A 27,119-nucleotide genomic window follows, 5' to 3' on the forward strand; every position below is an offset into this window, starting at 1 on the left:
TCCCATCAAGAGTGTATATAAACATCAAGAAATAGGATATTTTTTCTGTTTTATTTTCTGTCATATCCTCAGCACTCAGACTAGTCCCCTGAACATAATAGAAAGTCAAATAACTGTCTGTCGAATGAGCTGTTACATACACAAATTTTACCTTAATTTTATCAGTTGCAGTACAACTACTGAGCCTGAGCACTCTGGAGCTTGTGCACCACTAGAGAGTCCATGTTCTGCAAGCACTGAGCCTGAGCACTCTGGAGCTTATGCACCACTAGAGAGTCCATGTTCTGCAAGTACTGAGCCTGAGCACTCTGGAGCTTGTGCACCACTAGAGTCCATGTTCTGCAAGTACTGAGCCTGAGCACTCTGGAGCTTGTGCACCACTAGAGTCCATGTTCTGCAAGTACTGAGCCTGAGCACTCTGGAGCTTGTGCACCACTAGAGTCCATGTTCTGCAACTACTGAGCCTGAGCACCATAACTGGAGAATCCATATGCCACAAGGAAAGATCTCACATGGCAAAACTAAGACGTGACACAGCCAAATAAATTAAAAAAAAATTTTAAGATAAATCTCCAGATCCAGACAAAAATGAATTTAAGTGATCTAAGTAAGTTTAGTGGATCATATAGGTCTAATGGTTATTAACTGAACCCAGGTCATTACCCCTGGGGAATAATGCTGGATGAAGGTGACCATGACTGAGGACTTCATCACTTCATCTCTTGAAGGTTAAGGACATTTCCTAGTCTTACCTTTACTGAGTCATGGGTGGTGATTTGGAGCAAGAGGCATTTATTAGTCAGATATAATTAATCACAAAGTATTCTTAGTGGATACTGGCAACAGGGCCTACTGTACTAACTTGATAAAGTACTAACTAACCATATTACCTGATAAAGTTATTTAATACATCAGAGTCTGCTATTGCATGGACTTACAAACAGGTCCTGGCTACATGCACTTCTATTTATACCAGAATCCATAGTTTAGGTAGAGTTCACAGGGAGCAGTGGGGGAGGAGAATAACATCAGGCCACACCAGTCAAATCGACCTTAGTGATTAGTGGGTTTCAGTTCAGTTCAGTTCAGTTCACTCGCTCAATTGTGTCCGACTTTTTGTGACCCCATAGACTGCAGCATGCGAGATCTCCTTGTCCATCATCAACTCCTGGAGTTTACTTCAACTCATGTCCATTGAGTCGGTGATGCCATCCAACCGTCTCATCCTCTGTCATCCCCTTCTCCTCCCACCTTCAATCTTTCCCAGCATCAGGGTCTTTTCAAATGAGTCAGTTCTTTGCATCAGGTGGCCAAAGTATTGGAGTTTCAGCTTCAACATCAGTCCTTCCAGTGAATATTCAGGACTGATTTCCTGTAGGATGGACTGGTTGGATCTCCTTGCAGTCCAAGGGACTCTCAAGAGTCTTCTCCAACACTACAGTTCAAAAGCATCAATTCTTAGGCACTCAGCTTTCTTTATAGTCCAACTCTCACATCCATACATGACTACTGGAAAAACCATAGCTTTGACTAGACAGACCTTTGTTGGCAAAGTAATGTCTCTGCTTTTGAATATGCTATCTAGGTTGGTCATAACTTTTCCTCCAAGGAATAAGTGTCTTTTAATTTCATGGCTGCAGTCACCATCTGCAGTGATTTTGGAGCCCCCAAAAATAAAGTCTCTCACTGTTTCTACTGTTTCCCCATCTATTTCCCATGAAGTGATGGGGCTGGATGCCCTGATCTTCGTTTCTTAAATGATGAGTTTTAAGCCAACTTTTTCAGTCTCCTCTTTCACTTTTATCAAGAGGCTCTTTAGTTCTTCTTCACTTTCTGCCATAAGGGTGATGTCATCTGCATATCTGAGGTTATTGATATTTTTCCCAGCAATCTTGATTCCAGTTTGTGCTTCATCTTGCCTAGCATTTCACATGATGTACTCTGCATATAAGTTAAATAAGCAGGGTGACAATATACAGCCTTGACGTACTCCTCTCCCTATTTGGAACCAGTCTGTTGTTCCATGTCCGGTTCTAATTAGTGGGTTGACAGAGGTCAAAACAATCTCATCCTGTCAGATTCTTTTGCTTTACTAGCACCTGGCATGCTCATTCCTTCCTTCCATACTTTGTTTCTTTTTTCTGAAATATTTGAGAACCCAATTGTAGAAGGCATGGTTGGAGCTAAAGTAGTGAACAAGAGCCAACACAGGCCTTGCTTGGATGGAGCATAGTTCTAGTTGGAGTTGTAGATATAGCATAATACAATAATGATGTCTATTACCCAGGAGAAGTAGAAGTTGATAAGAAAGTATGTTACCTGGATTTGACCTAGTTTGAGGTATAAGCTATAGAGTCTCACAGGAAGTGATCAGAGATGTGAAAGATGGATAGGAATTCATTACTTGCCTGGAAAGTCCCATGGACGGAGGAGCCTGGTGGGCTGCAGTCCATGGGGTCACGAAGAGTCGGACATGACTGAAATGACGCGGCAGCAGCAGCAGGCAAAAGAAAGGAGGATCTTATGTACAAATGTGGCAGTCTGAGGTAGGAAGATACATGCTACTTTCAAGAAACTGGAGTATAGGGACTTCCCTTAACCTTTGGGCCCTGGTGGCCCAATGGTTAAATATTCACCTTGCAATACATGAGACATGGGTTTGATCCCTGGTCTAGGAACCATGATCCCACATACTATGGAGCAAAGAAGTCTATGTGCTGCAAATGGCGCACCACAACTAGAGAGTCTGTGCACTGCAACTAAGTTCCCACATAACACACAAAGACACCACATGCCACAACTAAGACCCAATGCAGCCAAATTAAAATAAAAAAGAAACTACAGTATAAAGAATAGGAATGTAGAGAGGAGTAAAATGATTCCCATGTGTGAGGTAGGAGATGGTTCTTAGAATGCCTTACAGTCAAAGCAAGGAATTTTCTATTTTATCACAAACAGAATTTTGTGGGATTTTAAGCAGGAGTCTGACATGATTAGATATAATTAGAACCTGTTTTTTAGGGGAAAAAATTATCCTGGGTATAATTAATAATATTTCTTGGCATATAAAATCTTAGTGGCTGTAGTGCTGTTGATGATAGAAGAGTGAAGGCAGAGATCATTTAAGAGTCTAGTTAGACAACTGCTTTGCTAACTGCTCACCAGGCCATTGACTGTCTCTAGTAATAATCTGAAGTGAGATTTCCTAGGGCTATCTTTTAAATCACGTTTTTGCATATATTAGTGTAGTTAGGGAGTGATCAGTTGAGCTATTAAAATAATCTGGGTAAGCTTGAGGATGCTTGGACTGGAGTCATAATGATGAAGATGTGAAGAATGGGAGGATTCTAAAAGAGAATCAATAAGGCTTGCTGATTAATTGGCTATGAGGTGAGATGGGCTTAATTGGAAGCACAGTTGAGTTTTTACTAGGCTCATGGACGAGAAAGAACTGATTAGTGACGAAGAATTGCAGGTTCAGTATACCTGTGAGACATCCAAGTGATAAATAAAATGGACTCAAAGCTTGGAGGAAATCTGGGCTAGAGATATAGATGGGAGTATTTGTGCATTGATGGTAATTGAAGCTATTGGAATGGACAGAGAATGGGAGTCCAGACAAGTGTCAATATGTTGAGTAAGAAACGAAGAGGCTGCCTTGAGGAGCTCAAACATTTCAAGGTTGAATTAAAAGGAAAGGGCCATCAAAAGGCAATGAAAATAAGTTATCAGAGAGGTGGGATGAAAACCAAGTAGCATCAGCCTACATGTTTATGGAGAAGATGAATGCAGGAGAGTTCTGAGGAAATAGTGCTGAATTCCTCCCTTATCAGCAGAACCCAGTGACCCCTGGCAGTGCATCTGCTGGGTATATTCATCCTGGGCTGTAGAAAGCAGAAATACACTATAGTGAAGTGAAGTTGCTCAGTCATGTCTGACTCTTTGCAATACCGTGGATAGTAGCCCACCAGGCTCCTCCACCCATGGTTATTCTCCAGGCAAGAATACTAGAGTGGGTTGCCATTTCCTTCTCCAGGGATCTTCCCAACCCAGGGATTGAACCCAGGTCTCCTGCATTGCAGGCAGATGCTTTAACCTCTGAGCCACCTGGGAAGCCCGAAATACACTATTCCAGCCCCCAAATACATACCCTCATTGCCCTCATGCTTAGCCTTGGATGTGAATGGCTCCTGCTGGTCTCTTTATCTAGGAGGCTGGCACTGATAGTGACAAATTGACTATTCATTGACATCCCATAATCCCCACCCTGCTGGCATTCTAGCCTGCTTATCATGAAGGGACCCTGGTCATGGGAAATGACATTCTAAGTTAGGTCCTGTGTTGACAAGGCATGAAAGTCAATCCCTTCCTTTCCTATCTTAGACATGATATGTTCACCACTCATGGGTGGGTGTTGAAGGAGTACAGAAGGGCAAAGAAGGATCAGTCAGAGATCTAGAGTGCTTAGAGGAGACTACTTCAAGGAGGACTTCTCAACTTTAGTGTGTCTGTAAATTAACCTGGGGTTCCTGTTAAGACGATGATTCGGTACATCTGCTCTACTGTCTAAGATTCTGTATTTTCAACAAGTTCCCAGGATATGGGAATGCTGCTGCCCACACTTTATTAGTAGTTTAGCTTATATAGGCAGGCTAGCAAGGCAGAAAATAAAATAGCCATAATAATAATAAAAATAAACTTCTCTAAACAGTAGAGCAGAGCTTGATCAAGAGATGGATGTGATGCTATGCAAAGCCCCGATCTGACCTCTAGGTTTAGGAACAAGTCCTCCAACAAGGTGAATGGCTGGTGGTGCCTGATTATTGCTGTTTAATCACTAAGTCGTGTCCGACTCTTGCAAACCCATGGACTGTAGCCCACCAGGCTCCTCTGTTCATGGGTGCCTGATTAATGTGCATTAAAACTGATAAATAAAGTGTTCCATAGTTGCTGACTTCATGCTTCTTAGGTACTTTTTCATTTCCTGGGTCCCCAAACACTGATCCTAGGAGAGTTTGAAGCACAATATATTTGTAAACACAGATACAAAGGAAAATTTCCGTAGATTGGTAATGTCTTTAGCTGTGATTTTACTTGGCAATATAAAAGATATTCCTGGTGGCAAAGGCAATGAAGAAATCTTTCTGCTAAGAAAACTGGAATCCACTTAAGTTTTGAAAGTATAATTTTATAAGGTATATATTATGCCACAAGTAATTATTCCTTTGTGTGTGAGGCAGCCTCAAAGAGCTGTATTTGGATCAGCAGTTAAATTCTAACATAAAATAATATAACCTCTACACCTATACAACTTTGCCTTCTGTAAAGTAGGTTCAAAGTTAAAGAAAAAGCTGAAAGAATATGGCATAAGGAGAGGCAGAGAAAAAAGAACTGAAGAATTATATAATATAAAGAGAAGCAGATAAGGAAAATTAAAAGGAGGACTTTTACAGGGGAAAAACAATTTTATTTTATTGTAAAGACCTAAATGAATAAAAGAAGACTTTGAATGTGAAGATGATTAAAAAAAACCAAAATCATTAGCTAAAGATATTTACACATTTAGACTCTTTCATTTTGATTGTGATTTTAATTAGCTGGACACTGGGGGGGAAGAAAATGAAAGCCTACATCATCTACTTACTCTTTAAATTGCATTCCACCTTAATTTTCTGCTTTTCAGTTCTTAATTTTCTCTATTTTTGTTCTAAGTAATCCGGTTATCAGGCTAAAGTGATTTTCCCTCAGCTAGGTTTAGCATTCAGTATTTGCAAACGTGAACCAAAAGTTCATTGCTTTAGTTTTTATTATTCAATAGCAAAAACTCTCTGCAGGTAACTTTTTTCTGGTTCTTTGTCTATACAGCAGGCTGCTTTGTATACCTGTGACAGTTAGATGACTAATAACAAAGGCTTCTATTTTTAAAACAATTATGCTCTATTTACACAGTTTTCCACAAAATTTACTCATAAAATTTAGAAAGCAGCAAGGCTTTAAAAATCTGTAGTTTCACTGTTCATTAAAACCATTTTTTTGTGTATGTGCAAGCAAGTTGCTTGTTTCCATTTTTCTGACAAAATACGAGCCAAAAAAAAAAAATCAGTATTAGTTAATCACATCTAGGATTATGTCTATGTGAATAAAATTTTCAAAAATAACATTGATATAAAACAAAGCACATCTGTTTAGAATAACCTACTTTAGAAAGGGTTTATCGTCACGATATTATCTGGCTCTTTAGTAGGCTATTTATTTTGCATTTGTTAAAGAAAACAAAATTAGCATAGCTAACCACGTATTATGTGTCTCTCAGTTTGCCCTGTCTTCCAAAAGAAATTCACTTAAATAATGTGAAGGAACAACGTTGGAGCGCCTTGAGGTCTGAGAATGAAAGGAGCTATTTAAGTGGTGACAATTATTATTATTATTCTGCCATGGATAAAGAGTAACAATTGGCTTTTAAAACCATTGTGGATAATTTCATCTTGCTCTCCCATACCTCAGAGCAGAGTGCTCAGCACATGTTATACACTCAAACTAGGATAACACATACACAGTGATGGGGACTAGAAAAGTAATTATCTTAGTAATTAAACAGCCCAAATAAACACTCATCATAATCATTAGCAAATGTTATCAAGGCATGCTACAGAATTCTCTTACCTGCAAGTCTTTTAAAATAGGCTGTGCTTGCTCAGTCACACCAGTCGTGTGCAACTCTTTGACAATCTATGGATTGTAACCTGCCAGGCTCCTCTGTTCATGGGATTTTCCAGGCAAGAATACTGGAGTGGGTTGCCATGCCCTTCTCCAGGGGATCTTCTCCATCCAGGGATCAAGCTTGCATCTCCTGTGTCTCCTGCATTGCAGGTGGATTCTTTACCACTTGAACCACTGGGGAAGCCCTTTTAAAATAGGCTACTTGGGTCTTTCAGGCATGGCTTATGAGTACCACTGAACAGAAGTTGATGACATTGAGTAATTGTTCTGTCTACGATAAACCTCTTTGAAATGCATCACACCTGAAAGACCTTCTTTAATGCACTGCTGGAAAGATGTACCAATTTGTTACAGTTGAGATTCACTGCAGCCACACTGGGATTTTGTTCCAGTATTTCTTGTCTTGCCCATTTTGCCTGAGACTTGTTGCAGGGCGTCTTCAGACTCTTGCATGAAAATCAACTAGAATGCTTTCTAACTATACAGATTCCTTAAGGTCTGTTCTTCTTTGGGACCAAATAAATCCAATTTGTGAATCTACTGACACTTGCTAAGATGAGGAAGGGCTGTTTGAGGAGAGAGTGGCATGGTATTCTCCAATAAGGGGATATTTCTGTCACCAGCTACTCTCTGCCAGATGGGTTGGGTGTACACCTTCCAGCTCTATACTACTCCTCACCACTCCTATCCTAACACTTAACACTATGTTGTAATTGCTTGTTTAATTGAGAAGCTCCTTCTTGACTCTCAAGCCTGAAAATATGGCCTTGTGTTTCTTGCTTACTCTTAAGGCATCAGAATCTAGTATAGTTCCTAGGACATGGCAAGTATTCAAAAAATACTTGTTAAAGATATGAATGAATTAATGAATAAATTACTTAGAAAACAGCTTGAGTCAAATAAGTACATTTTTAAAAAGAAAAGGAATTTATCTTCTTAGCACAATGAAACAGAGAAGAAATAATAATGTTGCTAACAATGATTAAATTCTTGCTATGTATTAGAAATAGTTCTAAATGCTTTAATGGTAGTGTTTAATTCATACAGCCTTGTAAGGGAAATACTACTAGTACATGCATGCTCAGATCAGATCAGATCAGTCGCTCAGTCGTGTCCGACTCTTTTCGACCCCATGAATCGCAGCACGCCAGGCCTCCCTGTCCATCACCAACTCCCGGAGTTCACTCAGAGTCACGTCCATCGTCCCTCAAGTCAGCATGCCATCCAGCCATCTCATCCTCTGTCGTCCCCTTCTCCTCCTGCCCCCAATCTCTCCCAGCATCAGGGTCTTTTCCAATGAATCAACACTTCGCATGAGATAGCCAAAGTACTGGAGTTTCAGCTTTAGCATCATTCCTTCCAAAGAAATCCCAGGGCTGATCTCCTTATTATGTCTAATTCTTTGCAGCCCCACGACTGTAGCCTGCCAGGCTTCTCAGTCCCTGAGATTCTCCAGGCAAGAATACTGGAGTGGGTTGCCATTTCCTTCTCCAGGGGATCTTCCCAACCCAGGGATCAAACCCGAGTCTCCTGCATCTCCTGCATTGCAGGTGGATTCTTAACCTCTGAGTCACCTGAGGAGCCCAAAATAATACTAATAGTACTACTATATTTCAAAATAAAGGAAGGTCTAGCAACTTGTCCAAAGTCACAGATCTAGAAAGACAGATCCAAGACTGAAGTCAAGGCAACTGGATTCCAGAACCTACGCTATAAATTATTACTCTGAGTAGTACAGGCAATGACAACAGGACAGTGTTAGGAGGAGGCAAGGGAGGTGCTAAGAACAGGGTTTGAAGGGAGCTCCTCTGAGTAACTTGCTCCCTCTTTTTCTCTGAAATTTAAGAGGAGAGAGAGGAAAGGAAGGGACAAGGGTAGGGTGAGAGGTGGGAAACACCTAGTTCTTCATCAGCAGGTTTGTGACCCATTCATTCTATTCATGTTTGATTCTGTTCCAGACAAACAACATGAGTGAAAAAGTCTCAAATCATCATTTAATCCATAATTTTTAAATCATTTGAGTATTAAACATATGAGTTATTCTTTATTAGAAAAAGAAATCTTTTTTTTGAAAGTAACTTAAATTTTTTTTCTGTCAAAGTAACCAACATATTCTTTGCATATATGTATGTCTCTCTCTATATATACTTCAGTTCAGTTCAGTTCAGTTCATTCGCTCAGTCCTGTCTGACTCTTTTCGACCCCATGAATCGCAGCACGCCAGGCCTCCCCGTCCATCACCAACTCCCGGAGTTCACCCAGACTCACATCCATTGAGTCAGTGATGCCATCCAGCCATCTCATCCTCTGTCGTCCCCTCCTCCTGCCCCCAATCCCTCCCAGCATCACAGTCTTTTCCAATGAGTCAACTCTTCGCATGAGGTGGCCAAAGTACTGGAGTTTCAGTTTTAGCATCATTCCTTCCAAAGAAATCCCAGGGCTGATCTCCTGTTTTCTTAGTAAACCTTTAATCTCACCAATACCACCGTCATCACGTTTATGTATATCCTAAAACTATCCAACAATGTGGTAAAATAGCTAATTCATTTTTATTGATGATCATGAAAGCTTAGAAGGATTTAAGTTGATTAAGTCTCTAAACAAAAATTGCAAAACTCGTATAAGGTAAAAAGAAATAACTTTTGATTTATTAGGCAACGAGGTTCAGGTATAGGATGCAGCAACAAAGGCATAGGAAATGTCATTACTTTGAAAAGAAATAAAAGAACAACAAGTTTAGAAAATTAACTACAAAATTACATTTTTTAAAGAGGGGCAGTTAAAATGTTGATGAACAAATATAAGATGATGACTCAGGGGCACTAAAAGTACGAAATGTGTGGGTTCTACTAGATAATACAATAAGTACTGGGAGTTTCGCTTTATAACCCATTGTGATTAAACAGCATATTGCTGAAAATGCAGATACGATACTACCATAGTAAAACCAGCCTTTTTAAAGATGTTTCTAATTAAATCATGAAAAATCAAAAAGAAAATGTTGAGAGAAGCCATTTTGAAGATTTTTATTAATGAAGCATTCATGGAGAAGAATTTATTAGATTTGAACTAGCAAATGCTAATGCCAGTGCACAAAATGATACATAAGCATTTTTTCCCCTAAAACATTCTTTCAGGGTAAAAAAAACTTTGTGTAATCCAAACATCTTTAGTTTTAGTTAATGTAATTTCTAGTAATGAGAGACTTGGATATTTGAGTTAATAATGCTTTAATTAATCCATATCTGTCTATGACAGATGTTTTGATTTCTATCATTTCTCACACAGCATTCTACCATTAACCAGAGAATTACTTTGAATATTCTAATAGTTTTTCTCAGGCGGTTTGGAGGGTATTGACTTTACTTGGAAATGTATATCAAAATATCAAGTGTAGATTTATTCCTAGTTTTTAAAGGAATCTCCATACTGTTCTCAGTAAAGACTATATCAGTTTACATTTCCATCAATGGTGTAGGAGTGTTTCCTTTTCTCCATATCCTCTTCAGCATTTATTGTTTGTAGATTTTTTGATGGTGGCCATTCTGACTGATGTGAGATGATACCCAATTGCAGTTTGATGTGATTTCTCTAATAATTAGTGATGTTGAGCATCTTTTCATGTGTTTATTGGCCATCTGCATGTCTTCTTTGGAGAAATGTCTGTTGATGAACTTATTTACAAGGAAGGAATGGATACAGATGTAGAAAATGAACTTGAGGTCACAGTACGGGGGAAGAGAGTGGGATGAATGGAGAAAGCAGCATCAGGATATATACACTATTATGTGTAAAATAGATAGCTGGTGAGAAGTGCTGTATAACAGAGGGAGCCCAGTCTGGTATGTGATGGGCTCACACCACTCTGTGATGACCTAGAAGGGTGTGATGGAGGGAGGGGAGGGAGGCTCATGAGGGAAGGGATATATGTATATATACAATTAATTCATTTCATTGTACAGCAGAAACTAACACGATATTGTAAAGCAACTAAACCCCAATAACAAAAACAAACAAAAAACCCCCAAATCCCCACAATCTGCAGTTGTCACTCCTCTACGTAAACCCTTTCATGGCTCTTCATTACCTTATGTCCAAACTTTTTAGTCTTATATTATAAGGCTCTCCTTGACCTGGCACTCCCCTATGTACTTCCCTGATCTCATCTCTAACCACTCCCAGCTTAATGGTTTAAGCACTAGGAAGTCTAAGCCGATTATAGTTTTTCATGCACTTTATATTATTTTATGTTCTGCATACATGCTCATGCTTTTTCTGTGGCCCAAAGTGCTATTCTTTCTTTCTTTTTTTTTTAATTTAAATTTATTTATTTTAATTTGAGGCTAATTACTTTCTTTTTTAAAAGCTCTGTTTAGCTCTTATTCATCTTTCAACATCTATTCCAGACATTGTTCCTTCCAGCAACAACTTTTATTAACCAGTAATTGTGAGAAGAAGAAAATCCAAAGTGATTCACTTCCAGGATAGACTACAAAGGTAGTTTGGGGTGAGATTTTAAACATCCTCAGTGAGCGAGGTTTTACTAGGAAGTATTTTATGCGGCTAAATACCATTGTGATAATCTATTTGGTCCCTTCGTTGTTTCTGTATTTTGTTTAAGTGTCCTTATATCTTGCATTCAGATGGAAACAAAACAAAATAACTAGGTCAAAAGTTAGTTTTCCTGTCTCTTTCTATAAACATATTACCAAATTATTTTCAAAGAGTTTTACAGTTATTTAACACCACAAGCAGAGATTTACTACATTCCCTCCAAGCATTGAGTACTTTTATGTTAAAACTTTCTTTGACATTTGTTAATTTAATAATGAAACAAAGCTGGTCATTTTTGTGTTAGTCTGGATAATTTGCATACTTGTGGTACTGCTCATTTTCCCATATATTTACTAGTCGTACAATAGTTCTTTATTCAGCTATCCTATTTTTATTTCCATGAGTTTTTCTTGTTCTTTTATTTATTTGTTTATCTATTTTAATATTTATTTCTTAGTTGGGGCATGTGGGCTTAGTTGTTCTGCAGCAATGTGGGATCTTAGTTACCTGACAGGGATCAAACTCATGTCCCTTGCTTTGCAAGGCAGAGTCTTAACCACTGGACCACCAGGGAAGTCCCTTGACCCTATTTTAATAGCATCCCAATCATGCTTTATGGATACAGTGTTACACGAAATATTCAGGGGGTATTATCAAAGATTACTTTTCTTAATTTATTTTCTTTAGTCTGAATTTGGTCCTTTATTTGATGGTCATTTCTGTTCATACTTCGTGATCATTCTCTTTCACATCACTGGCTTCCCTCAGTACCAAGTGATCCTTTTTTACCTATTTGTATTTAAGAATGTGACAAAAAATGTAATGATTATGTGCTTTGTGTATGGGAGAAAAGTTTATCCACCGATCATCACACTTTGCTTTAGGGTGAGTAGGTTGAGAGCCAGCCATTGAGCTGGGAGGCCCTAAAGCAAGGAAAGAAAGTGTTGCTATTGGGTAGCTCATCACTATTACTTCCTTGATAGCTCAGATGGTAAAGAATCTTCCTGCAATGCAGGAGACCTTGGTTTGATCCTTGAGTCAAGAAGATCCCCTGGAGAAGGGAATGGCAACCCATTCTAGTATTCTTGCCAGGAGAATTCCATGGACAGAGGAGCCTGGAGGGCTACAGTCCATGGGGTCTCAAAGAGTAGGACATGACTGGGCAACTAACACACACACATAAACACACACACACACACACAGCTTCATCACACCCTTGATTCTCCCCCAGAGAAGTGGTTCATTTTTTTTTGGAAAAGGCAACTCTGTTTTTGTTTTGCTTTTAAAACGGGCAATAAATGCTTGACTTCTGGGGATGCTACACCTGTGTTCATGTGTTCAGGTATATGCAGGAGGGAATGAGACTGGGTGCAGAGAGAGAGCAGTGACTGAATTTTGTGTTCGTGCTGCCGACCAGCCCTTTCTTTGCAGCTCCAAATCTCATTCCCTTTTGTTTGAGTCTAACCGTGGGGCTTTGCATCAGTCAGGCCCTGTTTTCTCTTCATTCTATCACCAGTCAACATTCCTCTACCCACCTTTCATTTTGCAAAAATGGGCTGAAATTTCTCACCCACAATCTCTTTATTGTTGTGATATTTATCAGGGTTTTCACTTTTGGATATTGCTGTCAAAATAATTTGCTTTTATTCTGAACTTGAGATCTTTCTATTTTTAATTCATTTATATAAAAACTTTATAAATTTAAGGAGTTAACACATTAAGGGGCTTCTCTGATAGCTCAGTCGGTAAAGAATCCACCCACAATGCAGGAGACCTGGGTTCTATCCCTAGGTCTGGAAGATCCTCTGGAGAGGAAATGGCAACATACTCCAGTATTCTTGCCCAGGAAATCCCATGGATAGAGGAGTCTGGAGGGATACATGGGGTCACAAAAGTCAGACATGACTTAGTGACTAAACCACCACCAACACATTAAAATTCTCATATGATACAAATATTTCCTTATCATCTTTTTACTTCGGTTTATTTTGATGTAAAGAAAGTTATGCTTGTATCTAGTCATCTCCCAGTCTCTCCTGTTTTCTATTGCATCTCTCTTTGGAAAATTCTACTCATTTAAAATATTTATTATAATTAATTGTGTTCCCTGGTATTTTTCATGTTTTGCTTTCAATAACATTTTACTCCTCTAAATGTAGTTTGGTATATGACAACTTTTCAAACTTTTTATATCCTTTTTTGGTGGAAAATTCTTTCTTCAAGCAAAATCTTACATGGAAATCTAATTGATAAAATGAGAAAATGGAATGATTTAGGTCAATACTCAGATCCATCTCTCTTGCTTTCATCTTGGTCCTATATTTGAGAGTGTCCTTAGTTTTCGAGAAGTAAATTAAAAAGCACTGGTATGTAGTATAAAGAGAAATTAAAAGCTGATCCTTCTTAAGATGACAACTATCTAAAAACTGTCATTGGTAAAATTACTTTTCTCCACTGACTTATAAAACTTTTATGGTATATTAACTTATTATACATATTGTACTCTGTTTGGAAGCTCTCTTTCTGTTCCATTAACCTATCTATTTTTACACCAGAACTTTATTGTTTTAACTAGTATAGAAATATTTTCATTTGTAATAAGGCTGATATACATTCATTACATTTTTTCCCCCAGAATTAAAAAAATGCTCTTGCCAATGTATTATTTTAGAAGATCCTGAGAAAAGTTATATTGCCTTTGGGTGATATGATTTTCCACACACTGAAATTCTAAGTTATTAATTTTTGCTTTGATTCTATAAGATCTTGTTTATTTTAGTCAAGTTGTCCTGTCCTAGGCTGATAGCACTATGTTAAAATATCTTCAAATGATTGTATTTCTGGTCATCTCTTTTTGGTTTGGTGACAATGTTTTTCTTTAGGTATCGTATCATCCTGGCTCTGTTATTTGGCACTCAGTCTGAGTCCCCATGTGATGACTGGCTCAGGTAGGTCCAAATTCATCTTTGGGGCCGGTCCATAGGATGCTCAGAAAATGTGAAATCAGCAGAAGACTGGGAAGATATTTTGATGAGGAAAGAATGATACTGCCAACAGCCCTGGGAGATGCTGAGGCTGTTAGAACAGAAAGGCAGCTAGGGATGGAGTGAGTGGTCAGGGAGGGCAAGGGGTGCATACAAAAGAATACGTAGCCTGGCATGAGAGCTGGTATGTTTTATAAGAGAAAATATGAAGTTAGGAAGTTTGAGCAGCTTCAGAAGAATGCAGTAGAACCAAGAAGATATTAGCAAGAGACCGGGGAGGAGAAACACTGAGCTTGCTCTGCTGAGAAACCTGTTGGAAAAGAAAGGCCTGACTTTCGTTTGAATTTGTTTCATTTTCTTTCTTTAAAAAAAAAAAAAAACATTTATTTTTTGGAATGATGGAGAAGACTTTTTTTCCCAAAAAAATTGAAGTAAAATTTCTTTACAGTGTTGTATTAGTTTCTGTTGTACAACAAAGTGAATCAGCTATATGTATACATATATCTCATCCCTCTTGAGCCTCCCTCCCACCACCCCTCCCCCTTCCCCACCCCCCACAAATCACCCCTCTAGGTAGTCACAGAGCACCAAGCTGAGCTCCCTGTGCTAATCAGCAGCTTCCCACTGGCTAAATCTGTTTTATGCACAATAGTGTATATATATCAATCCTGCTCTCCCAATTTGTCCCATAAGGAAAAATGGGAAAAAAGGAATATTCTTATAGTTCAGTTTACCTTGTAAATTCAACTTTGTTTGAAGTTAACACTGTCACTTTCAAGTTGCTTGAATTTGTTTTATCTCAGTTCCTTTTACTTTATGCTTGGCCTCTCTGTATTATTTTGTTTAAGCCACGTCCTTTGGAACCAGACAACTACTAGACAAAAAAAAATATTCGACTTGGGAATCTTCCCTTTTTAGTTAAATGAAACCATATATCTACGGTTTTGGTGGAGACCACTAGCTGTTCACTGAAGATAGGTGCCCCTCTCCTATAATGTAGACTTGTTGCCTGAAAGTCTGCTCAGCCCAAGGCTGAATCTTTGTGTGTCATAAATGTGAGCAGAGGGGCTGTGTTTTCTCTATCCTCACTCTTTTCCCATATTGTAGCTGGAGGTCAGTACTGAGAGTGACATTTGAAACTGAAGATGGCAGAACCCTGCCAGCTAATCCCCTGTAAGACTAGATGCAGCAACCCTTACATCCTTTATTGCTAATGAAAGAAAATGAAAGTCGCTTAGCTGTGTCCGACTCTTTTTGACCCAATGGACTATGCAGTCCATGGAATTCTCCAGGCCAGAATACTGGAGTGGGTAGCCTTTCCTTTCTCCAGGGGATCTTCCCAACCCAGGGATCAAACCCAGGTCTCCCACATTGCAGGTAGATTCTTTACCAGCTGAGCCACCAGAGAAGCCGATTATTGCTAATATACACACTGGATTGCTTTGTGAGCAAAAACCAGACGTCTAGTATGTAAAAACACTGAAATGTTAGAAATTATTCCAGTGGCAAATGTTATCCAAACTTACACGATTGTTTACTTTTTCCTATTTTTATGGTTTTTACTGTTTATTATTCAGTTAAAAGCTCCTTTGTGGTATGTGCAGCGTCATTCTATATTCTGTTGTATATGTCAATGATTTGTGAAATAAACACCTTCTTTTAAAATATACTAATTGCCTTAAGGCTAAACCCATATTTATCTTATTAGCAAAATTAAAATAATGACTGATGACTTTTTGTTTTAGGGAGACAAGGAATTTTGTGTTTTTGCAATCTACTCTAAAGCTTTTTCTTTTTACTAGTCCTGGCTAATTTAATCTGAATCCACACTTACCATCATTAAAAAATGTCACATTTATCTGATTTTTAAATTCTATTTTTAACCGTGGTGACAATATAAACCCTTTCCTGATTACTTTTCTTTTCTCCACTTACTGCTATAATTTTCATTGATTTTGCCTCTTGTTTCTCATCCCTATCTGACGCAATTTACTGTTGACTCGTTTTTTTAAGTGAGAACATGTCTTGGGGCTTTCCAGGTGGTGCTAGTGGTAAAGAACCCGTCTGCAAATGTGGGAGATGTAAGAGATGCAGATTCGATCCCTGGGTCAGGAAAAGATTCCCTGGAGGAGGGCATAGCAACCACTCCAGTATTCTTGCCTGGAAAATCCCATGAACGAGGAGTACAGTGAGTGGGGTCACAAAGAGTCGGACATGACTGACGTGACTTAACACACACGCATGGACATCTCTTAGTAGCTTTTCAGAAATTATACCTTGCTGATAAATTTTCTATGGCTTTTGGTATCTGAGAATGTCTTCTTTCTATGGCTTTTGGTATCTGAGAATGTCTTCTGGTTACCATTGCATATGAAAAGCAATTTAATTGATTTTAAAGTTATTGGAACATTGACTTTTCTCTAAAAGTTCTATAGGAACTTCTGAATTTTCTCCTGATTTTTTTTTGCAGATGCCAGTCTAATTTTCATTATTTCTGGCACAAATGTGTCTGTGTGCATGTGTACATTGATCACTTACCAAGTTCTTTTGTCAGTCAAGAAGTTTAAGGTTTTACCAGCCTATGTCTAGGTATTAATCTCTGTTCCTAATTTTTCCCTGCTACATATTTAGCTTTGTTAAAAAGCTTAAAGATCTTGTCAGATCTTTGTTGTTGTTGTTGTATCTTTTCTTACTGTTTTTGATTCATTTAGTCAGTTCTTTATAACTCTTTAGATTCTAATTCACATTTTCTTTGTTTATGTGGCCACTTAGGTATCTGGGAATATTTCTCAAGTTTAGCCTTCGTGTCATTGATTTGGTTCTTTGTAGTCTTAAACCTTGAGGAGGTCATGGCAACCCACTGCAATATTCTTGCATGGAGAATCCCCATGAACAAAGGAGCCTGCAGGGCTGCAGTCCATGGGATCACAAGGAGTCAGACACGACTGAGCGACTAAGCACAGCACAGCACAGTCTTAAACCTTATTTTTTTTTTTTTTCTGTTTATAGTAAAGCTAATTCCATTTTATTTAATGTGATTTTCATCTTATTCTGTGCTTCCCAAATGGTGCAGTGGTAAAGAACTGCCTGCTAATGCAGGAGATGCTATAGACATGGGTTTGATCCCTGGAGTAGGAAATGGCAGATAATCTCAGGAAGGTAGCTTGGGGTGCCCTGGACAACTAGGGAAGTGTTAAAATTTAGGCTCCCCACTTGGCCTTTGCTGGAAGGGATAAGGATTTTTTTTCTGTGACATTTGCTGTGGTAGAGCAGTCATTGTCTAAACATTTCTGTCCTGGCTGGGCTGTCTCTTTCTATTCCTTTGGCAAGACAGATCAGGCTTTAGGTGTGGGTGTAGCTCTGCGTTCATTGGCATTTTCAGGGATTTCTCCACCCAGTCTGGAATATACGAGGCATAAAGAAAACCCAAAGAACTCATCACCATGTTGTTCCTCTGATCACCAGCTCCCTACCTAGACTGTTTGTCTGCCTTTCAGAGTCGTCTTACATTTGTTTTATATAAATGTCCAGCATTTTTAACTGTACATAGTGGGAGAAATAGGGAAAAGGGCATTCAGTCCATATTTCAGGAAGCAGGAGTCTTTTGCTGAAAATTTAAAGATAAATAAGGAATAATGGGAGGCAATGAATTGTATGCACTTTTCCCCATTCTCTAACCAAATCATCGTAATTTATATTTTCAAAGAAGAGCGTTGAGACCCCAATTAACCAGACACACAAGGAAAGGCAGGTCACCTCCTTGAATGTGGTCAACCATGCAGTCTTAGAACAGTTGATATTTTAATTCTACAGTTAATTTCAGAATCATTTTTACTGCTCTCTCTACATTACAGCATTTGACTCATTTGTCTCTCAAAGGACTAGTAAACCTTAATTTGCTTTCACAGCTTTGAATGGATTTTTATTCTTACCATTGCCTTTCAACTCATGTAATTTGAAAACAAAATGCAAACTGTAAAACTCAATCAGTTTGGTCATATTCTTTAATATCAATTTTTATATAATTAGTCCCCAAACTGTGTTCAATTACTAACAATTAATCTTATGCACTTTGAGGGACAACACTAATTTCACACTTAGTAGCATTTTAAAAGCAGGTGGTACAAATACTATAGGGAAAAAAGTCCCTCTCTAAGGAGTTATGCTTTATTATCATCAACTGGAGAATAAAAGTTCTTTTTCATTGTAATCCACTGTACGGTCCCATGTTTCTTTAACTCTAGACTAGTAGAATTGTATAACAAACACACAAACAGAATTACACACTCTTTAATTACAGTTTTCAGTGCGACTACCAACCTCTTCAAAAAAGATCCTAAATTTTCCATGCTCTTTTGACACCCTTTTTGAGTTGGTATTCTTATCAATGTTATATGGTTAATTGGTTCTGTGAGATGTCAAACAATGGAACCATAACAGGACAAAGAATGGAACATCAGCTGATGGTAGAAAAATGGAAAATTCCTCATTATATAGGAAATGTCCACAGAAATCAAGAAATTCTAAATCACAATGTATTTCATTAGTGCCTAATACAAGTTATATTGATATAGAATTCTTTTATATATTACTGGCTTTTTAAAAATTATGCTGATTTTAATTTGACAGAGCATATCTTATTAGTGACTTGTGTGTTCATAAGTATTTACCCCTAATACTTGGTATCTAAAGATGATATCAAGTCTGAATCATACTAAAATAATTTTTAGAATACCATTTTGATTTCTTCTAATAATTCATAGTCAATGACTATGAATAAACCAAGTTTTGAATTACCTCCCAGTGTCAGAAAAACAAAGAATACATGTTGCATTGTGTGCACAGTGTTTGGCAAAAGGTGCACAGTTATCATTTACTTTGGTCTTTCATGATTTTGACCTTTTAGGTGCTTCTTGTTAATAATTGGATGATGATGAGTTGTAGCCAATTTTAATGTTTGTAATTCACACTCAGATATGCAAATTGATGAGACATTATAAATATTTAAATTATACAGACAATTTATAGTGCAAAGTGGCATAGCTCAAGGGGCTGAGCAATAGCCTGAGAACTCAGAGCTGTGCATTTTAATTTTGATTAACTTTCAGTGTGACCACAGGCATAGTACCTTAATATCACTGTATCTTGGATTAATCATCTATAATATGTGTGTAACAATTTCCTTCCTGTAGTTGAGGTGAGGAATAACTATAAAACTGAATGGTTTAAAATAAAAGACAGATAGATATATATATTTACAAATAAAAGACCAATATGAGGCTAAAGATTTTATGGGTTTAAAGAGATGGGAATACCAGACTACCAGACCACCTTAACTGTGTTCTGAAAAATCTGTATGCAGGTCAAGAAGCAACAGTTAGAACCAAACATGGGACAACAGACTGGTTCCAAATAGGGAAAGGAGTACATCAAGGCTATATATTGTCACCCTGCTTATTTAACTTATATGCAGAGTACATCACGTGAAATGCCGGGCTGGATGAAGCACAAGCTGGAATCAAGATTGCTGGGAGAAATATCAATAACCTCAGATATGCACATAACACCACACTTATGTAAGAAAGCAAAGAAGAAATAAAGAGCCTCTTAATGAAAGTGAAAGAAGAGAATGAAAAAGTTGGCTTAAAACTCAACATTCACAAAACTAAGATCATGGTATCTGATCCCATCACTTCATGGCAAAGAGATGGGGAAACAACAGAAACAGTAAGAGACTTTATCTTTTTGGTCTCCAAAATCACTGCAGATGGTGACTGCAGCCATGAAATTAAAAGACGCTTGCTCCTTGGAAGGAAAGCTATGACCAACCTAGACAACTTATTAAAAAGCAGAGACATTACTTTGCCAACAAAAGTCTGTCTAGTCAAAGCTATGGTTTTTCCAGTAGTCATGTATGGATGTGAGAATTGGACTATAAAGAAAGCTGAGTGCCAAAGAATTGATGCTTTTGAACTGTGGTGTTGGAGACAACTCTTGAGAGTCCCTTGGACTGCAAGGAGATCCAACCAGTCAATCCTAAAGGAAATCAGTCCTGAATGTTCATTGGAAGGACTGATACTGAAGCTGAAACTCCAATCCTTTGGCCACCTAATGAGAAGAACTGACTGCTCATTGGAAAAGACCCTGATGATGGGAAAAATTGAAGGCAGGAGAAGGGGATGACAGAGGATGAGATGGTTGGATGGCATCAATAACTTGATGGACATGAGTTTGAGTAAGCTCCGGGAGTTGGTGATGGACAGGGAGGCCTGGTGTGCTGCAGTCCATGGGGTCGCAAAGAGTCAGACATGACTGAGCTACTGAACTGAACTGAGGCATTGTGTTGTGTCGTGCACACCTAGCTAAAACAAATGGCCCATTGTCATGAGAAGAATCCCATATCTCAATATAGAAACTTTATTAAAGTACATGTTACATACAAATTTTTCACATCCATACAGTCCAACTCCTCCAGTAGTCATGTATGGATGTGAGAATTGGACTGTTAAGAAGGCTGAGTGCCGAAGAATTGATGCTTTTGAACTGTGGTGTTGGAGAAGACTCTTGAGAGTCCCTTGGACTGCAAGGAGATCCAACCAGTCCATTCCAAAGGAGATCAGTTCTGGGTGTTCTTTGGAAGGAATGATGCTAAAGCTGAAACTCCAGTGCTTTGGCCACCTCATGCGAAGAGGTGACTCATTGGAAAAGACTGTGATGCTGGGAGGGATTGGGGGCAGGAGGAAAAGGGGACGACAGAGGATGAGATGGCTGGATGGCATCACCAACTCGATGGACATAAGTTTGGGTTAACTCCGGGAGTTGGTGATGGACAGGGAGGCCTGGCGTGCTACGATTCATGGGATTGCAAAGAGTTGGACACGACTGAGCAACTGAACTGAACTGAACATAGAAATTAAAATTTCATAATAGCTTTCAGACACTCACATGAACATTTATTACTAACTCAGCTTTATTCTTTGTTCCCTATTTCCCAGAATGCTATCTAAATTTTCCAAATGTATAATAATGCATTTTAAAATGCTTTATTAGGTATAGTCTTTAAAGGAAACCTTTTCCCCTCTCTTCCTCGCAATGCCTAGGTTTTCATTAGCTACTTAAACTTTGCACTAGAAAAACAAAAATTATACAAAAGAATTCAACTTAAAAGTAGGACATTACAAACATCACACTCAAATTCATGGCAATTTGTAGCAAAGAGGAAATCTCTATTTTTAAACTTACCTAGTTGTCCTACCTGTTAAATAATATACTATATCTTGAGAGCCACATAATATGTAGGCACAACTGGTGAGTTGATGTTGGAATCTGAGTCTCTTTAATTTCCATACATTGGAATATCCATCCTTTTAACTTAATAAATAGCTCTGCAACATTGGATTTCAGCAGGGAGGCCCTTCTCCAGTTGTGGAGCCATACAATTTGGAGTCCTTGTGTCTTCTAAAAGCCTCCGTTGCATTGTGAAACCGATATTTAGAAAGCTCTAGCAAACTAACACCTGTTAAACATAAATCACATACAGAAATCTACAACTGGACAAGCTCAGGAAGATATAATAGATTGTATCCATGGAGAACCTCACGATGAATTAAGAAAGCCTTAAACTTAATACTATGACCTGACAGGTACACTGACTTATGAAGAACTGTAATGTGGGAATTAGACTGAATGCCAGATGGCTTCTAGAAGTCAGATTTAAAAAAAAGAAGAAGAAGAAATTGCAGTCAATGATAAGCACAGGTAGGGAGCCTGAGGAAGAAAATGCAGTGACTATGTTTTAAAATAACACACACCGATGAACTATTATTTTCCACTATATTCTCTTTCTTTTGTCTCTCCCAGCCAGCTCAATGGAAAGTAGTAATGTTTGACTAGTTACAAGCCTAATACCAGATGCCAGTTTGAACAGGTGCAGAAACAAAGAATAGAACACTTCCATTTGGAACATCATCAGTTTTCCTCTTTATGGAGTCCCTGATATGCTTTGTGGGAACTCACCTACTAGGTTTCTTATTGTTATTCCCCTGCTTGGGAGAAATTCTATTTGATGAATATATAGCATGTTCCCTTAGTCAATGGAAAGGATTAAATAGAGGGATGGCTGTTAATTTTTCTGGGACCTGGTGTAATTCCAAAAGGTCACCATGGTGAAAGGATACAGCACTGGAATTTTGAGAGCACCCTAAGTGGAAATTTGCCTTTTCCCTTTTACCATCACCACTTGATTATAAAGTGCTATGACATACTTCTACCAGTGAAAGATGATGGCTTTTGGCACCACCTATTATCATTGTTAAATGTGTGGTCAGTCAGTACTAGGGACTCAAACAAACAGGCAGCTGGTTCTATACAGCTGGTTGGTAAATTGCATGCAGTCAGACAGAGGAACACAATATCCCTCCTCTGTAGGTGGTCTCTGTTTCATTAGGTTTCCAATTGATGTTGCTGCACGGTAATCCAAAAATGTGTGAGGGGAACATCGCTCTCATTTTTCATTAACACTCTTTCGCAAATGCATTGGAGGCAGGTAACAAAACAGATCTTTGCCAGACTTACTTTTATCCTTTTGGAAACTATTGCATATCCAACATCTCTGCTGGGTGCTCAGTTTCTACTCTTTTAGAGTCACGGTTTGATATAATGAACTTCCTTAAGGAAGTGGTGGAAATAGTAGAAGAGCTGCTAATCTTTGAAAGACAAATTTGGGAATTGGGGATTAGCAGATGCAAACTATTATGAGAGAATGGAGAAACAATAAGGTCCTACTCTATAGCACAGAGAACTATATTCAATATTCTGTGATAAGCCATAATGGAAAAGAAAATGAAAAAGAATCTATGTGTCTCACTGAGTCGCTTTGCTGTACAGCAGAAATTAACACAACACTGTAAATCAATTATACTTCAATAAAATTAAGAAAATAAAAGACAAGTCATTTAGGAACATCAGCTTATATATAATAATGAATAGCAAATGCTTACTAAAGTTAGATGGACAAAGAAAAAAAATAGATGATGCCTACTGTCTCAGGAAGTCTACCAGAAATGTGTAAACCATGAAATGTTTTTGAGCAATGTTAGTGATCATCTCAACAGAATTCCTTATTTAAATTTCATAAATGAGGAAATGGAAGCTTACTTTACACTGGTTCTGGCTCTCCCATCACAGTGCAGTTACTGACAACAGCTAAGACTAAAAAGCAGGACCTTTAACTTGTGCCCTGTTCAACATGCCATGTTCAATGCCTACTATGTAGGTGCAGTAACTACTAAGAACTATATAATTCATATCGCCTGCTTCCATGAGCCTACATCATACAGTCTATTCATAAAGTTATATCAAGACATGATCTAAAATAGTCTCCAGTTTGTAGCTTTTGAAGAAGTCATTCAGGATTATGTGTGAGTAGAAGTGCTAATTTCCAGGTGTAAAACATAAGGTGTCACATATATCCTATAGATTTCCTGAGATAAGAGTCATCATCTCTGTTTTTCCTCCTATCACCCAACTTCAGTTCCCATGGTATTGTTGGCTTGAAAGCCTATCCTTGATGGCAAATCCAGTGATGCCAGTGGTGCCACTCTGTCTTGATCATATCCAGAAGCCTCATTCCCAAGATGAGAGTGGGCATCTTTCAGATGACCTACCTCTTTTGTCTAACTCCAGAAAAATGGGGGCTTCCTGCATTCCTGGCAACCATGCTGGGACTCTGGTTGCAGTGTTTTCTGGATTAATGAAGGAGACCTAATGCACAGGCTTATTCACCTGGCACAATCTCAGAGGAACTCTGGCTCCATGGGTTCCACATTTTTCTCTTCTGCTCTCATTGAGCCACATCTTTATTCCCTCTGCTCCTAGGAATTTTTTACTTCGGTAAATGCAGAATCTCCATCCTTTAGTCATTGACTTCAACATACACCGTGAAACTGAACCATAGCCTTTTTTTCCCCTCAGGAATATTCATACAGCTAGTTTAAGACTAATGTTATCATCCCAGAATATGACTATCAAGAAAAAGAATGACTAATTTCAAACTATTAAAAATCTTCAGAATATTTTATATGTATAAATACAGAATACTTTATATGTAATAGAGTTAGCTCAAATTTTCCAGTATGTAGTATACTCATTTCTTTGCCATAGATTTTACACACTACCCACTGTGGTTCATCTTTGTTCTATTTTAAGAGCATCAAATCCTCATCACCAAGGAGAGCATTATATAGGTAACAGTAGCAGATAAAAGAAAAATAGATGTCAGATTTTAGTTACATTATTTTCTTGTAATTAAAAGTCATGGAATTAATCATATCCTATTTCTTATACTATGAGTAAGGAGAACACACTAATCACATAATCAAAATAAATGGTATGTATACTAAGTGCATCACAGTGCCTCCAGCCATACATTAATTTCATTTGTAAAAGTCAGCTGTCTCAAAGTTTCTTGCCAATTTATCAGCAAAAAATAAGCAAAAATGGTTAGTAAACTGAGAAACTTAAAAATATACAAAGTAGACACTAAGAGTCTTAGAAAAAATATTTCCTTGATTCATATCAATGCACATATTATTTATGTGTAAAGTTAAATGGAAGTACTTAATCATAGATATTTGTCATTAGGCTCCTTTGTTTAATGTCATATATGTAGATCTAAAAATTCACCTTAAAGGGATTGTATTAAAAGCACTGTTTCAGGATGATGTTCAAACAGTGTATTTTGCTTACAATTTTTGCTTAAGTAAAAAAGATCTGGTGGGTTTCAATAGTATGTGCATGGTATGATGAAACCCTTTGCTCCATTAGTGGGTTTCTCTCTCAGGGCTATATCTTTCATGAAATCTTTACACCAGGAATCTTTACCCCAGGTTCAGAGTTGCTTGAGAGGTATAGTAGTCAGGCCTAAAACAGATACTTTTAGAATTTAATTTCTAGATAGAATGTGATGTTAGAAATAATGAAATAAATAAATGGAGAGAGTAACATGGATATATATATATACTGCTGCTGCTGCTGCTAAGTCACTTCAGTCGTGTCCAACTCTGTGCGACCCCATAGATGGCAGCCCACCAGGGTCCCCCGTCCCTGGGATTCTCCAGGCAAGAACACTGTAGTGGGTTGCCATTTCCTTCTCCAATGCATGAAAGTGAAAAGTGAAAGTGAAGCCACTCAGCTGTTAGCGACCCCATGGACTGCAGCCTACCAGGCTTCTCCATCCATGGGATTTTCCAGGCAAGAGTTCTGAAGTGGGGTGCCATTGCCTTCTCTGGTATATACACTAACATATGTAAATAGATAGGCAATGGGAATTTGTTGCAGGGAACTCAAACCAGGGCTCTGTAACAACCTAGGGTGGGATGGGGAAGGAGATGGGAGAGAGGTTCAAAAGGGAGGGGACATATATATACCTAGGGCTGATTCATGTTAATGTTTGACAGAAAACAACAAAATTCTGTAAAGCAATTATCCTTTAATAAAAAAATAAATTAATTAAAAGAAATAATGAAAACTCCACTGAGAGGGTGAATTACAAATTTAAATATCCAAATAATAGAATTTGGAGCATGTCTATGTTATCACAGGGGAACCAGATCACTTGCCACAAATGATTTATGTTCGTTGATGAAATGAGAAGAAAAATATAGTTTTGGGGGTTTTGTAACAAAAAGTTAGAGTATCAGTTAGCACCTGCAATGCTGAAAGTAACAGAAAACCCCACTCAAAATAGCCTACATGATAAAGGAGATTGATTGCTCAAGCAAGAAAAAACAAGAGGCAGGGCAAACTTCAGGGCTACTTGACGCGGAGGCTGTTGATTACTCAGGGTTTGCCTCTCTAGGTCTCTGTGGATTAGGGCAAGGGCCCCATCCCAAGTCTGCCTCTCCCTGAGGTGAGCTGATGGTGCCTAGCCTCAGTGGACTTCTTTGCTTCCTTTCCAGTTCATGGGAGAAAAATTTTTAAGCCAGTCAATAAGATTCTCCTGGGGCTGGGAGACTGAGAGTAGGGTCAGCTTTCCCTAAAAATATGGAGTATGTAGAGAAGGAATAAATACATAACTCTTCTACCCTCCCGTCCAAATTCTAGTTTCCGAAAGGAAGGGGAATGTGGGTAGATAACTAGTATTTTTACGTTATAAAATTAGGCAGAATTTTCCAATTAGATTTGACATGTATCAGAGAAATATATTAGCATAATGCCCATGATTTTATTTAGGAAAAATATCAGGAAATTTTAAACTTTAAATCTTAGCATATGGAAGGATTTCTATTACAAGAGATATAGAAATTGAACCTTACAAAACGTGAGGTTTGGGGGAAATGGAGAATCACATTTTTTTACTATCAATAATATTGAGGAAAGGTATATGGAATAGTTTATATTTTTTTGCCGGCATCACTTTAAATTTTCACATCCAATAACCCTCACTGCTTTTGTCTTTTGTTCTTTTTAGGCCATGGAAAAAAATGAAAACTCTTTTAAAAACTAACAATCAGAGCTGCCTGGTTGACAAGGGAGCCTTGGGTTTCAAGGAAACCCTGAAGCAAGGATTCTAAATCAAAGATACAGGGGCAATTTGAGTTTGCATTTAAGATCCATCTGTGTGTAGCAGTTGCCGTGTGTAATATTCAACTGATGCATAAGCACTGTGAAGAAATCTCTATTACAATCTCTGATGACACTACAACACTCTATGTATTTCATAATATAATTGTAGATAGAAACTTGGTTTGCTTTATTCAAACGATGACTGTTCCTTAAAAGCAGAACTTGAAAATTAACTTTATCTACATAACTGATCAACCTAAGTATTATATATACTATTCTATACCTAGCAATGAGCAG

This window comes from Bos taurus, chromosome 11, assembly GCF_002263795.3.
Source record: "Bos taurus isolate L1 Dominette 01449 registration number 42190680 breed Hereford chromosome 11, ARS-UCD2.0, whole genome shotgun sequence".
NCBI lineage: Eukaryota > Metazoa > Chordata > Mammalia > Artiodactyla > Bovidae > Bos > Bos taurus.